The 18,846-nt window shown below is 40.8% G+C and overlaps 1 protein-coding gene and 2 long non-coding RNA genes across 27 annotated transcripts in view; 2 read left to right on the top strand and 1 right to left on the bottom strand.

Moving 5' to 3' along the window:
* LOC117186730 overlaps positions 1-7,664 on the top strand; it is a 38,265-nt gene extending 30,601 nt beyond the window's left edge. The window contains exon 4 of the long non-coding RNA XR_004471661.1: positions 7,395-7,664. This is a non-coding gene — a long non-coding RNA (uncharacterized LOC117186730). The remainder of the gene's footprint in view (positions 1-7,394) is intronic.
* Positions 1-18,846, bottom strand: part of LOC108160402 (disintegrin and metalloproteinase domain-containing protein 11) — a 551,474-nt gene that overhangs the window by 284,301 nt on the left and 248,327 nt on the right. The gene's annotated exons all lie outside the window — the stretch shown is intronic.
* LOC117186731 lies at positions 8,711-13,654 on the top strand. Its single transcript, XR_004471662.1, has 2 exons — positions 8,711-8,880; positions 13,330-13,654. It is a non-coding gene; the product is annotated as an uncharacterized LOC117186731 (long non-coding RNA).

The raw sequence follows: 18,846 nt of genomic DNA, 5'->3' as shown, positions 1-18,846 counted from the left end.
CACCTGAACTTAGGCAGCAGACTCTTACCGGAACGGTTTTGGGAGGGATCTCGTTTGCCGTATGCCGCTTATCGCATGCAGCCCAAGACCGAACATCGCCTAGTACCCACCCCGATCTGACTGCAGTTCTTTTCCTCTCGCTTTATCCATCTGTTTTGCCCGCTGTACCGAGGTTCCCCTTTCCCCAAACCGCATTCCTTTGTACGCGAACTTTCGTATTTGTTGGTGATCAATGAGAAAAATAACCGACGGCATATTCCCCTATAAGCCAGCCCAGCCGGCCAGAGCAAAGCCGGAAAGCGCACGGTTATACTAACACCTCTGTACGGTGAGGTACCTTGTAGCTGCTGTGAGGAGGCCTAGGATTTTTGGGGTCCGCCGAAAATTAGGCACCTTCTAACGAGCGGAAAGAGAAAATTCTCTCTAACAGTTGGCAACGAGGGTCTGGGATCAGAGAGTGAGTCAGAGCCAGGTCAAACTTTCTCGTCGAAAGGAGAGCGGGCTCGAAGTCGAAGTTCGAAAAGAAGAAAAATTACAAATAGATGTAATTGGACGCCATTGCAGCATTCCAAGCTTGGTCGGCAGCGTCAAGTGGTGTTCAACAAGTACCCTCTAAAGTGGCAGCCTGATTACAATATTAAAAAAAAGAAGATAGAAACCCATTAAAATCAGTAAAAAACAAAGTGAATTATATCCCAGGCAGTGAGGCGTTAGCTAGTGATATACACACTTTCGACGGGGCACCCGTTTGGGTAAGTTGAGAAAAAAAAAACAGCCGAGCGAAAGTGTTCCATGCGTCTGCAATTTGCCCTAAGTTGGAATTTGGAGGAGTCTCGTCTTCCGCGACAACCAGCTGCAATTTACAGAAATTCGCCGGAGCTTTGGGTCGTCGCTTGGGTCGTCGCTCACTTCGCCTTCGAGCAAGAGAGAAAGCCAACTAGTGCCCGGCAGACGGCAGCCGCGTCGGTTTATTGCATCGCTCCGCGTATGCGTCCATACCCCGTGCGTAGGGGAGGAGGCCGAGAAAAAAGAAGTGTTCTGCGGCTAGTGGAAATTAGTGGCGGAGCAAAGCAGAAATTTGTCACCGAAATCCAGCAAGCTCCAATAGAACGCAAAATATGATAAAAACAAAAATAGCATAACACAGCCTATGCTCTAAGCATTTTAGCCGGTCCCCCTTCAGTTAGGCTTCTTTCTCTCTCTATCTCTTTCCTTCTTTCTCCACCTAACTTTGCCTCTTAAGCCGAGCCCCCACACACCGGTGCTCGATAAGTACCGGTGATCCGCAAAGAGGAATGCGAAACTGAGCGCAGAGGAATGCAAAGGGGCATGAGGACGGACGGGGAGAAAAGAGATAGAAAATCACAGTTAAACTTAGCTCGACCTGCCTGAGCCGCTCGGTTTTCGTTTCACTTTTTTTTTGGGTGTGCTCAAGGCGAATTGTGTGTTCTTTTTTTTTACTTTTCAGAAACCCAAATGGGAAGCGCTTCGTCGATGGAGGTTCCTGTAAGTCGTTTTTGTAATTAGATATGTATGTAAATAAATTATCTTCCACATTTTTGCGTGGCGATTTCTCTGCAAGTTTGTCATGGGCGCACACCCAATTGGTGAGATGAAGAGAGAGGGTATCAAATAGTCATAGGTGATTGCTCTCCTCTTGATTCTTTTCCCTACATGTCTCGTGCATCACACCTTCTCTTTTGGTGAATCGCTATGCACAGCGGATGCTCATATTAAATTTTCTTGTATTTTTTTTTTGCTTTCATTTTATTAAAATCATCTGTTCTTAGACATATCTAAACCTAAGCCTCTTACTTATTTACTTTACTTTTCTCTACTGATTTATAATTAAGACGTGGCCAATACTCGGGGAAGGGAAAAACTTCTGATTACTCTAAATTACAGGGGACCTAAAATTATAGTCATAAGCAATGACTTAACGTTTATAATGTGTGAATAGAAGCTTAAGTGTTTGATCTCCTGCAGCAAGCCCCTGTAGGTCCCGCATAATGTAAGGGGTCTTGTGGCAAATCATGCATTACCGGGCACTACAAGACCAAAGTAGGGTGGGCAAACATCACTCCTCATGAATAGCTGAGGAATTCTTTTCGTTGTCCGTTTCCAAGTGCAGTCATTGTCTTTCGTTTTAAGCTTTGTGCTTTCCGTCCGGCTTTAAATAGCTTATTGACACGCATAAATTTAAGATAGTAATAGGGTAGGCCTTAGCTTAGGAGCAATAACAAAAGAACACCACACTCGTGGCCGAAGATTGACAGCGTGCCGCTCCAAGCTGAGAGGACCATCTTGGCTACATCGTGGTTGCACGTTACACCTCTCATGGGTTGTATGTTACAAATGCGACACAAAGCCTTCAGTATTTGCATCTGGGGCCCCAACTCGTGCTCTGCTTTAGAACCTATCACCGCCACAGTTCAGCGGACAGTTTTTGGAATTTAAATACTTCATAGTTTATTTGAGTTTATTTATTTGGTTCATAATGACGAAAGCATTCCAATTATGGCAAAGTTAAAAATTTTACTTTCTTGTCTCTCTGGTGAAGCGTTGGTAATTGTTAGGGCGCTCTACGTAATCGACAGTAACTATGAGAAAGCCATAGCTAGCTTAAAAACTTTCTATAATAACAAATGTCTGATCTTCATAAATCACATTGCTCACTTTTTAGTCTTCCCAAAATAGCCCAGCAATCCAGATCGTTCTTAAAGAACCTAATCGATACCGCCTCATCGATATATGGTTCATTGTTGTCGATAGGCGTTGATAAAAACATCTCAAATACGATAATTATTTGTCTCGCCTTGAACAGAGTAACAGCTCGATTAAAAGAAGCTGACACTTTGGACTGACTGCAACAAATTGAGTAATCTCAGGCATCTCAGCATCTTTCGGCAGAAGAAGCGGGAAAACCAACTCAGAAGCAGAAAGCTGTGCCAAGTAAGCATCATAATCAGAGCGTACTGAAAATGCCAAAAACAAACAAAGCAATTAATGCAATGTGAAAGACCATTTGTTGACAGATTGCAGTCCATTTAGTCAGCTGGCAGTAATGCAAATGTTCGAATGCGCAAAGTCTGCATCGCCATGCAACAAGGCCACACCGTGGTACAATGCAATGCTAAGAAATGTAGAAAGCAACAACATCAGACGTGTTTTATATCGCTCCGCCAGGTGATAAAATTATATTGTCATTACCTGGAAAATAATTCGCGCAAAGACGCTTAGGGTATGCACTGGTACTTGTGATCGTGTTGCCCATGAAAATTATTAATTAGTGCTATAGATTCTAATAAAAATCGATCAAATATTAAATCTTGGACGAACAAATTCCAACGTGTAAGAGCACAATATCTGCAAGCAATTAAAAAAAAATTACCCAAAATCGCGCTCGGCAGCAACAAAAACAACAAGGCGAACGTCAACTGTCGTCACTCAGAAACAACGCGAACTTCTCTATACGTGCACCCGAGGTAACTGTACCAACTAGTGCTGCCGATTACCCTTTTTCCCGTCATATCTGCCTTTTTTTGAAGACCAAATGCGGGAAAAATTTGTCAATTGCGGGAAGCGGAAATGCGGGATTTTTTATAAATTTGTTTAAGTTTTTTTTAGCAGTTTTGATGTGGTACCGGTTACATACAGTGGCCGGTTCATCATTCTTTTTTAACGATGTTTGCCAATACCACCACTAGTTTAGCAGATAATTTAGAAATTCTAAAACAGGTTTACTTTTTTCCGCCAACAAAATCTTGTGCGCTAAGAAAAATGGAAAAGCAACATTTTTGATTACCTTAAATTGAAAATATTCAGAAATTGAATGCAAATATAGCGATATTTATTTAATTTAATAAAGGCGAAAAACATCAGCGACAGCACTAGGTTTAGGAGGCTTACTTCTATAAAGATTCTGATGAAAACAGCTTACTTTTTGACCTGGCACCTGTTGCACTGCAAATGCTATCATTATCGTGGTTAAACGCGGAAATTACGGGGTATTACGCCAGGTTCATCTGGTTCATCAGGTTCAAAACTAAGGAATTCCAGGAAACTAAGCAGGACGAATAGCATTCTGTGCATAAGGTAAAGTTGTATTGTCAGTGAAAGGATATTACACCTAATTCGGTTTTTACATGGTAGATTGGTTCGTGAAAAAACCGTGTAAAAAAAGACATTGATCGTATGTAAAAATACGTGATTGGTTCCATGTCTCTAGAACCTATTAAAATTAGGTAAACAATTAGGAAACGTTGGAAAAACAAATTTACGTGAACAAAAATGTCTTTACCAAACACGTCTGATTGCATTGATAGTTCACAAAATACTAACATATTTCTATTTCAAAAATGTAATTCCCTTAATTTTCCACTAAAAGGGAATTCCCCTAAATTGTTGCTATCTAGAATTACTCTGACCAGCAAATTTGCTTGTTACATACAAGCATATATACGCAAAAAACGAAAGAGAAACAAATATGTACATACTTATTCGCTTTATGCTCTCTCTTTTTTTCGTTTGATTTCTAGCTGCTTGTGAGCTTTATCTGTTTTTATCTATTTGTGTTGTTATTTTCTTAGACGTTGACATGCAATGACTGCATCTTGCAAGAGGCGATGCAATTACTACACCGTCAAGTGGCCCGTCTGAAACCAGCAGAAGGCTGTTACGCGAGCATCCAGGAAAGATCGACTAATATTCGAGGAAAATAAACACTTAACTTACTAAGAGAACTAGGCATGCATTCAAAATACAAATACCACTACAATTACTGATTACTAGAAAGGTGTGTAAGGAGTATTAATTTAATAAGAGGAAGAGAATTAGTGGTGGATAGGCTGAGGCTGAGGGAATTATAATCCGAGCATAAGACCCTCAACGGTTCATGCAAGGAATAATTCGATCTACAAAGTGGAAGGAACAACGGTATAAAATTTATAGTAAGTCTAATAGGAATCGTCAACTTTATGCGGCTCAACAGATCAGGGCTGTCTATGTCACCTCTGATCAAGTTGTGCATAAAAATCACACTAAGCATTTCGGTTTACTAATAGCAGTCTACTAGAGTAAGATGGAAGTCTCACACCCGCATCCCAGATAAGGCCCCTCAGAGCAAAGAGTAAAAAGTTTTTCTGTAATGATTCTATACGGTCCTGGTGTACTTTGTACTGAGGGCACCATACACAGGAGCCATATTCTAGGATCGGGCGATCAAGCGAGGTATAGAGAGTCTTTGTTATATAGGGGTCGTCAAATTCCTTTCCTTCTTTATAAACTCAAGCACGCCCATGGCCTTATTTACCATGGTAGAAATGTGTTCAGAAAACTTTAACTTGGGGTCTAACATAAAACCAAGATCATCCACCAGGGTATAATTCTCAAGAGAACCACCAAATAGGGTATAGGGAGCCAAGAAGGGGCTAGAACGGTGAAATGTCATAACTTTGGATTTCGAGGCATTAAGTTTGCACAACACTATGACTGAAAGTTTTTGAGATTGGATTGCAAGCGAGAATGAAATGAAATGTCCTTATACTGGACACACAGCTTAACATGATCCGCATACATAAGTACTCGAGAGTATGTTAATACCGAAGGCAAGTCATTAATTAAGAGTGTGAAGAGTAAGGGACTTAGATGGCTGTCCTGTGGTACTCCCGAAGAAACCTTTACTGGTGAAGAGAGGGAGTTTTTGAAGAGGAATCTTTGCGACCTGGAACAAAGATAGCTAGAAATTTATCTCAGGAGGTCGGGCGGAAACCCTAAAAGGTCGAGTGTATGCCCTAAAAGGGAACGGTTTACAGAGTCGAGTGCTTTACTAAAGTCGATGTAAATAACATCCGTCTGTAAGTAACCTTGAAAGCCTTTAATAATGAAAGAGGTAAACTCTACCAAGTTCGTGGTGGTTGATCACCGCCTTATCAATCCATGCTGAGTTGGAGATATAAGTGACTTGCAGAGATGTTGCAATTGCGGAGTTAAAACCTTTTCAAACATTTTGGGAATAGCGGATAACTTTGCTACCTTTTTATGGAAAGGAATTATAAACGATTCCTTCCAGATCGGGGGGAAGCAAGAAAAATCAATGGACAGGGTGAATAGTTTAAGCAAGGATCCACCGAGAGCCTCGGCGCAGTATCTGAGTACACAACCTGAAACCCCGTCTGGACCCGGTGAAAACACCGGCTAAACTGGTCGAAGATCATGAAGTAGAGAACATTCATTTAACAAGGGACTGAAAGTGCCGTTCGACCTCGGTAAACCGTATGGGTACGGATGACCAGAGTAGCTTTCCTCAGAATAGGTGGTTGAAAAAATTGGGCAAAAAGATCGGCAATTATTTGCCGACGTATTACAAAATGATAGTTTGACCGAGCTATTACATAGTGAGAGTGAGAAGTAGGAGAATCAACTTCTTGAAATTTTGTATAAAGTCCTGATTCTGGGATCAGAGAGTGAGTCAGAGCCAGGTCAAACTTCCTCGTCGAAAGGAGAGCGGGTTCGAAGTCGAAGTTCGACAAGAAGAAAAATTACAAATAGATGTAATTGGACGCCATTACAGCATTCCAAGTTCAACAAGTATCCTCTAAAGAGGCAGCCTGATTACAATATTAAAAAAAATGATAGAAACTCATTAAAATCAGTAAAAAAAATAAGTGAATTATATGCCAGGGCAGTTAGGCGTTAGCTAGTGATATACACACTTTCGACGGGGCACCCGTTTGGGTAAGTTGAGAAAAAAAAAAACAGCCGAGCGAAAGTGTTCCATGCGTCTGCAATTTGCCCTAAGTTGGAATTTGGAGGAGTCTCGTCTTCCGCGACAACCAGCTGCAATTTACAGAAATTCGCCGGAGCTTTGGGTCGTCGCTTGGGTCGTCGCTCACTTCGCCTTCGAGCAAGAGAGGAGGCCAACTAGTGCCCGGCAGACGGCAGCCGCGTCGGTTAATTGCATCGCTCCGCGTATGCGTCCATACCCCGTGCGTAGGGGAGGAGGCCGAGAAAAAAGAAGTGTTCTGCGGCTAGTGGAAATTAGTGGCGGAGCAAAGCAGAAATTTGTCACCGAAATCCAGCCAGCTCCAATAGAACGCAAAATATGATAAAAACAAAAATAGCATAACACAGCCTATGCTCTAAGCATTTTCAGCCGGTCCTTTTTATTGTCTCCCTTCAGTTAGGCTTCTTTCTCTCTCTATCTCTTTCCTTCTTTCTCCACCTAACTTTGCCTCTTAAGCCGAGCCCCCACACACCGGTGCTCGATAAGTACCGGTGATCCGCAAAGAGGAATGCGAAACTGAGCGCAGAGGAATGCAAAGGGGCATGAGGACGGACGGGGAAATAAGAGATAGAAAATCACAGTTAAACTTGGCTTTTTTTTTACTTTTCAGAAACCCAAATCGGAAGCGCTTCGTCGATGGAGGTTCCTGTAAGACGTTTTTTTAGTTAAATAAATAAATTATCTTCCACCTTTTTGCGTGGCGATTTCTCTGCAAGTTTGTCATGGGCGCACACCCAATTGGTGAGATGAAGAGAGAGGGTATCAAATAGTCATAGGTGATTGCTCTCCTCTTGATTCTTTTCCCTACATGTCTCGTGCATCACACCTTCTCTTTTGGTGAATCGCTATGCACAGCGGATGCTCATATTAAATTTTCTTGTATTTTTTTTTGGCTTTCATTTTATTAAAATCATCTGTTCTTAGACATATCTAAACCTAAGCCTCTTACTTATTTACTTTACTTTTCTCTACTGATTTATAATTAAGACGTGGCCAATACTCGGGGAAGGGAAAAACTTATGATTACTCTAAATTACAGGGGACCTAAAATTATAGTCATAAGCAATGACTAAACGTTTATAATGTGTGAATAGAAGCTTTAGTGTTTGATCTCCTGCAGCAAGCCCCTGTAGGTCCCGCATAATGTAAGGGGTCTTGTGGCAAATCATGCATTACCGGGCACTACAAGACCAAAGTAGGGTGGGCAAACATCACTCCTCATGAATAGCTGAGGAATTCTTTTCGTTGTCCGTTTCCAAGTGCAGTCATTGTCTTTCGTTTTAAGCTTTGTGCTTTCCGTCCGGCTTTAAATAGCTTATTGACACGCATAAATTTAAGATAGTAATAGGGTAGGCCTTAGCTTAGGAGCAATAACAAAAGAACACCACACTCGTGGCCGAAGATTGACAGCGTGCCGCTCCAAGCTGAGAGGACCATCTTGGCTACATCGTGGTTGCACGTTACACCTCTCATGGGTTGTATGTTACAAATGCGACACAAAGCCTTCAGTATTTGCATCTGGGGCCCCAACTCGTGCTCTGCTTTAGAACCTATCACCGCCACAGTTCAGCGGACAGTTTTTGGAATTCAAATACTTCATAGTTTATTTGAGTTTATTTATTTGGTTCATAATGACGAAAGCATTCCAATTATGGCAAAGTTCAAAATTTTACTTTCTTGTCTCTCTGGTGAAGCGTTGGTAATTGCTCTACGTTGCTACGTTGCTCTACGTAATCGACAGTAACTATGAGAAAGCCATAGCTAGCTTAAAAACTTTCTATAATAACAAATGTCTGATCTTCATAAATCACATTGCTCACTTTTTAGTCTTCCCAAAATAGCCCAGCAATCCAGATCGTTCTTAAAGAACCTAATCGATACCGCCTCATCGATATATGGTTCATTGTTGTCGATAGGCGTTGATAAAAACATCTCAAATACGATAATTATTTGTCTCGCCTTGAACAGAGTAACAGCTCGATTAAAAGAAGCTGACACTTTGGACTGACTGCAACAAATTGAGTAATCTCAGGCATCTCAGCATCTTTCGGCAGAAGAAGCGGGAAAACCAACTCAGAAGCAGAAAGCTGTGCCAAGTAAGCATCATAATCAGAGCGTACTGAAAATGCCAAAAACAAACAAAGCAATTAATGCAATGTGAAAGACCATTTGTTGACAGATTGCAGTCCATTTAGTCAGCTGGCAGTAATGCAAATGTTCGAATGCGCAAAGTCTGCATCGCCATGCAACAAGGCCACACCGTGGTACAATGCAATGCTAAGAAATGTAGAAAGCAACAACATCAGACGTGTTTTATATCGCTCCGCCAGGTGATAAAATTATATTGTCATTACCTGGAAAATAATTCGCGCAAAGACGCTTAGGGTATGCACTGGTACTTGTGATCGTGTTGCCCATGAAAATTATTAATTAGTGCTATAGATTCTAATAAAAATCGATCAAATATTAAATCTTGGACGAACAAATTCCAACGTGTAAGAGCACAATATCTGCAAGCAATTAAAAAAAAATTACCCAAAATCGCGCTCGGCAGCAACAAAAACAACAAGGCGAACGTCAACTGTCGTCACTCAGAAACAACGCGAACTTCTCTATACGTGCACCCGAGGTAACTGTACCAACTAGTGCTGCCGATTACCCTTTTTCCCGTCATATCTGCCTTTTTTTGAAGACCAAATGCGGGAAAAATTTGTCAATTGCGGGAAGCGGAAATGCGGGATTTTTTATAAATTTGTTTAAGTTTTTTTTAGCAGTTTTGATGTGGTACCGGTTACATACAGTGGCCGGTTCATCATTCTTTTTTAACGATGTTTGCCAATACCACCACTAGTTTAGCAGATAATTTAGAAATTCTAAAACAGGTTTACTTTTTTCCGCCAACAAAATCTTGTGCGCTAAGAAAAATGGAAAAGCAACATTTTTGATTACCTTAAATTGAAAATATTCAGAAATTGAATGCAAATATAGCGATATTTATTTAATTTAATAAAGGCGAAAAACATCAGCGACAGCACTAGGTTTAGGAGGCTTACTTCTATAAAGATTCTGATGAAAACAGCTTACTTTTTGACCTGGCACCTGTTGCACTGCAAATGCTATCATTATCGTGGTTAAACGCGGAAATTACGGGGTATTACGCCAGGTTCATCTGGTTGATCAGGTTCAAAACTAAGGAATTCCAGGAAACTAAGCAGGACGAATAGCATTCTGTGCATAAGGTAAAGTTGTATTGTCAGTGAAAGGATATTACACCTAATTCGGTTTTTACATGGTAGATTGGTTCGTGAAAAAACCGTGTAAAAAAAGACATTGATCGTATGTAAAAATACGTGATTGGTTCCATGTCTCTAGAACCTATTAAAATTAGGGAAACAATTAGGAAACGTTGGAAAAACAAATTTACGTGAACAAAAATGTCTTTACCAAACACGTCTGATTGCATTGATAGTTCACAAAATACTAACATATTTCTATTTCAAAAATGTAATTCCCTTAATTTTCCACTAAAAGGGAATTCCCCTAAATTGTTGCTATCTAGAATTACTCTGACCAGCAAATTTGCTTGTTACATACAAGCATATATACGCAAAAAACGAAAGAGAAACAAATATGTACATACTTATTCGCTTTATGCTCTCTCTTTTTTTCGTTTGATTTCTAGCTGCTTGTGAGCTGTATCTGTTTTTATCTATTTGTGTTGTTATTTTCTTAGACGTTGACATGCAATGACTGCATCTTGCAAGAGGCGATGCAATTACTACACCGTCAAGTGGCCCGTCTGAAACCAGCAGAAGGCTGTTACGCGAGCATCCAGGAAAGATAGCTGTTAGACTAATATTCGAGGAAAATAAACACTTAACTTACTAAGAGAACTAGGCATGCATTCAAAATACAAATACCACTACAATTACTGATTACTAGAAAGGTGTGTAAGGAGTATTAATTTAATAAGAGGAAGAGAATTAGTGGTGGATAGGCTGAGGCTGAGGGAATTATAATCCGAGCATAAGACCCTCAACGGTTCATGCAAGGAATAATTCGATCTACAAAGTGGAAGGAACAACGGTATAAAATTTATAGTAAGTCTAATAGGAATCGTCAACTTTATGCGGCTCAACAGATCAGGGCTGTCTATGTCACCTCTGATCAAGTTGTGCATAAAAATCACACTAAGCATTTCGGTTTACTAATAGCAGTCTACTAGAGTAAGATGGAAGTCTCACACCCGCATCCCAGATAAGGCCCCTCAGAGCAAAGAGTAAAAAGTTTTTCTGTAATGATTCTATACGGTCCTGGTGTACTTTGTACTGAGGGCACCATACACAGGAGCCATATTCTAGGATCGGGCGATCAAGCGAGGTATAGAGAGTCTTTGTTATATAGGGGTCGTCAAATTCCTTTCCTTCTTTATAAACTCAAGCACGCCCATGGCCTTATTTACCATGGTAGAAATGTGTTCAGAAAACTTTAACTTGGGGTCTAACATAAAACCAAGATCATCCACCAGGGTATAATTCTCAAGAGAACCACCAAATAGGGTATAGGGAGCCAAGAAGGGGCTAGAACGGTGAAATGTCATAACTTTGGATTTCGAGGCATTAAGTTTGCACAACACTATGACTGAAAGTTTTTGAGATTGGATTGCAAGCGAGAATGAAATGAAATGTCCTTATACTGGACACACAGCTTAACATGATCCGCATACATAAGTACTCGAGAGTATGTTAATACCGAAGGCAAGTCATTAATTAAGAGTGTGAAGAGTAAGGGACTTAGATGGCTGTCCTGTGGTACTCCCGAAGAAACCTTTACTGGTGAAGAGAGGGAGTTTTTGAAGAGGAATCTTTGCGACCTGGAACAAAGATAGCTAGAAATTTATCTCAGGAGGTCGGGCGGAAACCCTAAAAGGTCGAGTGTATGCCCTAAAAGGGAACGGTTTACAGAGTCGAGTGCTTTACTAAAGTCGATGTAAATAACATCCGTCTGTAAGTAACCTTGAAAGCCTTTAATAATGAAAGAGGTAAACAGTGCCAAGTTCGTGGTGGTTGATCACCGCCTTATCAATCCATGCTGAGTTGGAGATATAAGTGACTTGCAGAGATGTTGCAATTGCGGAGTTAAAACCTTTTCAAACATTTTGGGAATAGCGGATAACTTTGCTACCTTTTTATGGAAAGGAATTATAAACGATTCCTTCCAGATCGGGGGGAAGCAAGAAAAATCAATGGACAGGGTGAATAGTTTAAGCAAGGATCCACCGAGAGCCTCGGCGCAGTATCTGAGTACACAACCTGAAACCCCGTCTGGACCCGGTGAAAACACCGGCTAAACTGGTCGAAGATCATGAAGTAGAGAACATTCATTTAACAAGGGACTGAAAGTGCCGTTCGACCTCGGTAAACCGTATGGGTACGGATGACCAGAGTAGCTTTCCTCAGAATAGGTGGTTGAAAAAATTGGGCAAAAAGATCGGCAATTATTTGCCGACGTATTACAAAATGATAGTTTGACCGAGCTATTACATAGTGAGAGTGAGAAGTAGGAGAATCAACTTCTTGAAATTTTGTATAAAGTCCTGATTCTGGGATCAGAGAGTGAGTCAGAGCCAGGTCAAACTTCCTCGTCGAAAGGAGAGCGGGTTCGAAGTCGAAGTTCGACAAGAAGAAAAATTACAAATAGATGTAATTGGACGCCATTACAGCATTCCAAGTTCAACAAGTATCCTCTAAAGAGGCAGCCTGATTACAATATTAAAAAAAATGATAGAAACTCATTAAAATCAGTAAAAAAAATAAGTGAATTATATGCCAGGGCAGTTAGGCGTTAGCTAGTGATATACACACTTTCGACGGGGCACCCGTTTGGGTAAGTTGAGAAAAAAAAAAACAGCCGAGCGAAAGTGTTCCATGCGTCTGCAATTTGCCCTAAGTTGGAATTTGGAGGAGTCTCGTCTTCCGCGACAACCAGCTGCAATTTACAGAAATTCGCCGGAGCTTTGGGTCGTCGCTTGGGTCGTCGCTCACTTCGCCTTCGAGCAAGAGAGGAGGCCAACTAGTGCCCGGCAGACGGCAGCCGCGTCGGTTAATTGCATCGCTCCGCGTATGCGTCCATACCCCGTGCGTAGGGGAGGAGGCCGAGAAAAAAGAAGTGTTCTGCGGCTAGTGGAAATTAGTGGCGGAGCAAAGCAGAAATTTGTCACCGAAATCCAGCCAGCTCCAATAGAACGCAAAATATGATAAAAACAAAAATAGCATAACACAGCCTATGCTCTAAGCATTTTCAGCCGGTCCTTTTTATTGTCTCCCTTCAGTTAGGCTTCTTTCTCTCTCTATCTCTTTCCTTCTTTCTCCACCTAACTTTGCCTCTTAAGCCGAGCCCCCACACACCGGTGCTCGATAAGTACCGGTGATCCGCAAAGAGGAATGCGAAACTGAGCGCAGAGGAATGCAAAGGGGCATGAGGACGGACGGGGAAATAAGAGATAGAAAATCACAGTTAAACTTGGCTTTTTTTTTACTTTTCAGAAACCCAAATCGGAAGCGCTTCGTCGATGGAGGTTCCTGTAAGACGTTTTTTTAGTTAAATAAATAAATTATCTTCCACCTTTTTGCGTGGCGATTTCTCTGCAAGTTTGTCATGGGCGCACACCCAATTGGTGAGATGAAGAGAGAGGGTATCAAATAGTCATAGGTGATTGCTCTCCTCTTGATTCTTTTCCCTACATGTCTCGTGCATCACACCTTCTCTTTTGGTGAATCGCTATGCACAGCGGATGCTCATATTAAATTTTCTTGTATTTTTTTTTTGCTTTCATTTTATTAAAATCATCTGTTCTTAGACATATCTAAACCTAAGCCTTATTTATTTATTTACTTTACTTTTCTCTACTGATTTATAATTAAGACGTGGCCAATACTCGGGGAAGGGAAAAACTTATGATTACTCTAAATTACAGGGGACCTAAAATTATAGTCATAAGCAATGACTAAACGTTTATAATGTGTGAATAGAAGCTTTAGTGTTTGATCTCCTGCAGCAAGCCCCTGTAGGTCCCGCATAATGTAAGGGGTCTTGTGGCAAATCATGCATTACCGGGCACTACAAGACCAAAGTAGGGTGGGCAAACATCACTCCTCATGAATAGCTGAGGAATTCTTTTCGTTGTCCGTTTCCAAGTGCAGTCATTGTCTTTCGTTTTAAGCTTTGTGCTTTCCGTCCGGCTTTAAATAGCTTATTGACACGCATAAATTTAAGATAGTAATAGGGTAGGCCTTAGCTTAGGAGCAATAACAAAAGAACACCACACTCGTGGCCGAAGATTGACAGCGTGCCGCTCCAAGCTGAGAGGACCATCTTGGCTACATCGTGGTTGCACGTTACACCTCTCATGGGTTGTATGTTACAAATGCGACACAAAGCCTTCAGTATTTGCATCTGGGGCCCCAACTCGTGCTCTGCTTTAGAACCTATCACCGCCACAGTTCAGCGGACAGTTTTTGGAATTCAAATACTTCATAGTTTATTTGAGTTTATTTATTTGGTTCATAATGACGAAAGCATTCCAATTATGGCAAAGTTCAAAATTTTACTTTCTTGTCTCTCTGGTGAAGCGTTGGTAATTGCTCTACGTTGCTACGTTGCTCTACGTAATCGACAGTAACTATGAGAAAGCCATAGCTAGCTTAAAAACTTTCTATAATAACAAATGTCTGATCTTCATAAATCACATTGCTCACTTTTTAGTCTTCCCAAAATAGCCCAGCAATCCAGATCGTTCTTAAAGAACCTAATCGATACCGCCTCATCGATATATGGTTCATTGTTGTCGATAGGCGTTGATAAAAACATCTCAAATACGATAATTATTTGTCTCGCCTTGAACAGAGTAACAGCTCGATTAAAAGAAGCTGACACTTTGGACTGACTGCAACAAATTGAGTAATCTCAGGCATCTCAGCATCTTTCGGCAGAAGAAGCGGGAAAACCAACTCAGAAGCAGAAAGCTGTGCCAAGTAAGCATCATAATCAGAGCGTACTGAAAATGCCAAAAACAAACAAAGCAATTAATGCAATGTGAAAGACCATTTGTTGACAGATTGCAGTCCATTTAGTCAGCTGGCAGTAATGCAAATGTTCGAATGCGCAAAGTCTGCATCGCCATGCAACAAGGCCACACCGTGGTACAATGCAATGCTAAGAAATGTAGAAAGCAACAACATCAGACGTGTTTTATATCGCTCCGCCAGGTGATAAAATTATATTGTCATTACCTGGAAAATAATTCGCGCAAAGACGCTTAGGGTATGCACTGGTACTTGTGATCGTGTTGCCCATGAAAATTATTAATTAGTGCTATAGATTCTAATAAAAATCGATCAAATATTAAATCTTGGACGAACAAATTCCAACGTGTAAGAGCACAATATCTGCAAGCAATTAAAAAAAAATTACCCAAAATCGCGCTCGGCAGCAACAAAAACAACAAGGCGAACGTCAACTGTCGTCACTCAGAAACAACGCGAACTTCTCTATACGTGCACCCGAGGTAACTGTACCAACTAGTGCTGCCGATTACCCTTTTTCCCGTCATATCTGCCTTTTTTTGAAGACCAAATGCGGGAAAAATTTGTCAATTGCGGGAAGCGGAAATGCGGGATTTTTTATAAATTTGTTTAAGTTTTTTTTAGCAGTTTTGATGTGGTACCGGTTACATACAGTGGCCGGTTCATCATTCTTTTTTAACGATGTTTGCCAATACCACCACTAGTTTAGCAGATAATTTAGAAATTCTAAAACAGGTTTACTTTTTTCCGCCAACAAAATCTTGTGCGCTAAGAAAAATGGAAAAGCAACATTTTTGATTACCTTAAATTGAAAATATTCAGAAATTGAATGCAAATATAGCGATATTTATTTAATTTAATAAAGGCGAAAAACATCAGCGACAGCACTAGGTTTAGGAGGCTTACTTCTATAAAGATTCTGATGAAAACAGCTTACTTTTTGACCTGGCACCTGTTGCACTGCAAATGCTATCATTATCGTGGTTAAACGCGGAAATTACGGGGTATTACGCCAGGTTCATCTGGTTCATCAGGTTCAAAACTAAGGAATTCCAGGAAACTAAGCAGGACGAATAGCATTCTGTGCATAAGGTAAAGTTGTATTGTCAGTGAAAGGATATTACACCTAATTCGGTTTTTACATGGTAGATTGGTTCGTGAAAAAACCGTGTAAAAAAAGACATTGATCGTATGTAAAAATACGTGATTGGTTCCATGTCTCTAGAACCTATTAAAATTAGGGAAACAATTAGGAAACGTTGGAAAAACAAATTTACGTGAACAAAAATGTCTTTACCAAACACGTCTGATTGCATTGATAGTTCACAAAATACTAACATATTTCTATTTCAAAAATGTAATTCCCTTAATTTTCCACTAAAAGGGAATTCCCCTAAATTGTTGCTATCTAGAATTACTCTGACCAGCAAATTTGCTTGTTACATACAAGCATATATACGCAAAAAACGAAAGAGAAACAAATATGTACATACTTATTCGCTTTATGCTCTCTCTTTTTTTCGTTTGATTTCTAGCTGCTTGTGAGCTGTATCTGTTTTTATCTATTTGTGTTGTTATTTTCTTAGACGTTGACATGCAATGACTGCATCTTGCAAGAGGCGATGCAATTACTACACCGTCAAGTGGCCCGTCTGAAACCAGCAGAAGGCTGTTACGCGAGCATCCAGGAAAGATAGCTGTTAGACTAATATTCGAGGAAAATAAACACTTAACTTACTAAGAGAACTAGGCATGCATTCAAAATACAAATACCACTACAATTACTGATTACTAGAAAGGTGTGTAAGGAGTATTAATTTAATAAGAGGAAGAGAATTAGTGGTGGATAGGCTGAGGCTGAGGGAATTATAATCCGAGCATAAGACCCTCAACGGTTCATGCAAGGAATAATTCGATCTACAAAGTGGAAGGAACAACGGTATAAAATTTATAGTAAGTCTAATAGGAATCGTCAACTTTATGCGGCTCAACAGATCAGGGCTGTCTATGTCACCTCTGATCAAGTTGTGCATAAAAATCACACTAAGCATTTCGGTTTACTAATAGCAGTCTACTAGAGTAAGATGGAAGTCTCACACCCGCATCCCAGATAAGGCCCCTCAGAGCAAAGAGTAAAAAGTTTTTCTGTAATGATTCTATACGGTCCTGGTGTACTTTGTACTGAGGGCACCATACACAGGAGCCATATTCTAGGATCGGGCGATCAAGCGAGGTATAGAGAGTCTTTGTTATATAGGGGTCGTCAAATTCCTTTCCTTCTTTATAAACTCAAGCACGCCCATGGCCTTATTTACCATGGTAGAAATGTGTTCAGAAAACTTTAACTTGGGGTCTAACATAAAACCAAGATCATCCACCAGGGTATAATTCTCAAGAGAACCACCAAATAGGGTATAGGGAGCCAAGAAGGGGCTAGAACGGTGAAATGTCATAACTTTGGATTTCGAGGCATTAAGTTTGCACAACACTATGACTGAAAGTTTTTGAGATTGGATTGCAAGCGAGAATGAAATGAAATGTCCTTATACTGGACACACAGCTTAACATGATCCGCATACATAAGTACTCGAGAGTATGTTAATACCGAAGGCAAGTCATTAATTAAGAGTGTGAAGAGTAAGGGACTTAGATGGCTGTCCTGTGGTACTCCCGAAGAAACCTTTACTGGTGAAGAGAGGGAGTTTTTGAAGAGGAATCTTTGCGACCTGGAACAAAGATAGCTAGAAATTTATCTCAGGAGGTCGGGCGGAAACCCTAAAAGGTCGAGTGTATGCCCTAAAAGGGAACGGTTTACAGAGTCGAGTGCTTTACTAAAGTCGATGTAAATAACATCCGTCTGTAAGTAACCTTGAAAGCCTTTAATAATGAAAGAGGTAAACAGTGCCAAGTTCGTGGTGGTTGATCACCGCCTTATCAATCCATGCTGAGTTGGAGATATAAGTGACTTGCAGAGATGTTGCAATTGCGGAGTTAAAACCTTTTCAAACATTTTGGGAATAGCGGATAACTTTGCTACCTTTTTATGGAAAGGAATTATAAACGATTCCTTCCAGATGGGGGGGAAGCAAGAAAAATCAATGGACAGGGTGAATAGTTTAAGCAAGGATCCACCGAGAGCCTCGGCGCAGTATCTGAGTACACAACCTGAAACCCCGTCTGGACCCGGTGAAAACACCGGCTAAACTGGTCGAAGATCATGAAGTAGAGAACATTCATTTAACAAGGGACTGAAAGTGCCGTTCGACCTCGGTAAACCGTATGGGTACGGATGACCAGAGTAGCTTTCCTCAGAATAGGTGGTTGAAAAAATTGGGCAAAAAGATCGGCAATTATTTGCCGACGTATTACAAAATGATAGTTTGACCGAGCTATTACATAGTGAGAGTGAGAAGTAGGAGAATCAACTTCTTGAAATTTTGTATAAAGTCCTGATTTTAAGTTTTTGGGCTGGATAACTCTTTGGTAAACCAAGGGGGTTTTCCAGATCTAATCGGACAAGAAAGCGGGATACAAGAATCAAAAAATGTGCCAAGAGCATTTTAAAAAATGGTTGTGCCTTTAATGACATCAGTGCACAAGTACAAAGCGGCCCAATAAAAATCCCTAATGAGGTTATTAAGCTTCGCAAACTCGGATTTGCGAAAGCAGCGGACACGTTCAGGTAGCCTACTCGACCGATCCAATACAGTTGGTCCTATATCTAGCGACACTTCGAAAGTAGGATGGTAGGCGTCTTTAGGTATAGTGAGCGGAAGGGCTCGGCTTAACAACACTAAGGTCAGATCCGATACAAAGCACAGATCAAGCAATCGACCCAAGGAATTTTTCACATGGTTGACTTGAGACAGGGATAGGTCAAGCAAGCCGTCAACAAAGTCATGTCGTGACATGGGCACTAGGTTACTAGACTCGTTTACCGAAGACCAAACAGCTCCTGGCAAGTTGAAGATGTTAAAC

Source organism: Drosophila miranda, chromosome XR, assembly GCF_003369915.1.
Source record: "Drosophila miranda strain MSH22 chromosome XR, D.miranda_PacBio2.1, whole genome shotgun sequence".
Taxonomy (NCBI): Eukaryota; Metazoa; Arthropoda; class Insecta; order Diptera; family Drosophilidae; genus Drosophila; species Drosophila miranda.
The sequence above is the reverse complement of the archived record's forward strand: the minus strand, read 5'-3'. Positions and strand labels throughout refer to the sequence as shown.